General features: G+C 46.7%; 1 protein-coding gene across 1 annotated transcript in view; it reads left to right on the plus strand.

The window, feature by feature from the left end:
- The window catches only part of PCSK5 (proprotein convertase subtilisin/kexin type 5), a 525,106-nt gene that overhangs the window by 112,875 nt on the left and 410,737 nt on the right, over window positions 1-1,494 (plus strand). The gene's annotated exons all lie outside the window — the stretch shown is intronic.

Genomic DNA, 1,494 nt, shown 5'->3' on the forward strand with positions numbered 1-1,494 from the left:
TGAGATTGCTGTATTATTCCCTTGGGATGGCAAGACGTTGTCTCTCTTGATTTGGACATGTCATCAGAGGTCAGTGGAAAGGAGGGAAGTCCTGAACGAGATGGGTTTCTACAGGCTACACCAATGGGCTCCATCAAACACAGGGCTGGCAGGGAGGATAGGCAAGGCCCGGAAAGGGTTAAATCCGGTGGGCAAGGGGCCTGGAAATGAACAAAAGGCAACCCGCAAAAACCGTGATAAAATGAGCAGTTGTTGGGTAGTAGCTTCTGTGAGCTCTGAGACCTGTCCCAGCACATTAAGAAACCAAGAGACTGTGTCCCTTTCGGTTTTGAGTTTGGACTTGGCCTCTCGTGGGGAAGGTCTGCATGAGAGAGTTTCATGTGGGTGGCCTGTGTCAGAAATGGTGAAGTGAGAAGGTGGGGGTACACTGTAATTGAACTTCGCTCATGGGAATCAACGTCATGCTGACTCTCATCTACAAACATCATCGTCGAATCACAGTACTCGAGATGTAGGAAACCCTCCATAAATCAGAGTCGTTTTTATCATCCGTCCCTGTCAAATAACAATTCATGCTGTTTCTTTGCATCTCTTATTTAAATGGCCGGTAGTCAAGGAGCTTGAGAGTCGGTGTCCAGTGAACGTTCTCGGAGCGTTCTTGGGGACATGTCTACCGCACAGCTGAGGCAGGGTGCCGCTGTCCATCCTCCTGTTTCTGCCAAGCCCTGGGCCCTGCTGGACTGTTGAGGGCTCCGTGGCGAGCTTCCCCGGATCCAGCCTCCAGCTCATTAGCCTCGAGCTTTTCCTGCGATTCTACATTTATCACCGGAGAACGGAGATTAAAGAATGATATGAAGTATGCCTGGCTGTCTCTTTTCATTAATTTAGAGACTTTGCCCTGTTGCGCCTCCCCTTGCACACCAGTGGAAAGCTATTATGTCATCCTCGAAGCCTGGAAAATTCGTTTACATGAGCGTGTTATGGAGATAATGGCTGTGTAACTACTCCTCTGTCCTGAAATACTGTGTTCTGAGTTTCACGGGGTGCGAGTCCAATGTCTTAGAAATATAGCTTGCTTCTCACTCCATCAGCAGACTTCTTGTTCAGCTCCTCCTTTGTCAGACTCGGCTCAATGCTCTGAATAGTTAGTAAAATAGGATCCCTTGCTAAGAAGACCAGTCAAGCAGGGAAGAAATAAAAGCACATGGGGCCAGTGACTCCTTAGCATCTCCCTTTTGCTGTGTGTATACATCTAGTTACTGTACTTTGGGCATTGGGCATTTTTGCTTGCTGGTTAGCTCCTTGCAGTCTGACTGCCAACTAGTCAATTCTGAGTAGTAGTGACCCTTTAGGACAGTATAGAACTGCCCCTGGAGTTTTCCAAGACTCTAATTCTTTTTTTTTCTATATTGTGAAATATTTCTTTTCTTTTTTAAAAATCATTTTATTGGGGGCTCGTACAACTCCTATCACAATCCATACATATGTGTCAAG

This window comes from Echinops telfairi, unplaced genomic scaffold (assembly GCF_000313985.2).
Source record: "Echinops telfairi isolate 266 unplaced genomic scaffold, ASM31398v2 ScPeMD7_22;HRSCAF=79, whole genome shotgun sequence".
Lineage (NCBI taxonomy): Eukaryota > Metazoa > Chordata > Mammalia > Afrosoricida > Tenrecidae > Echinops > Echinops telfairi.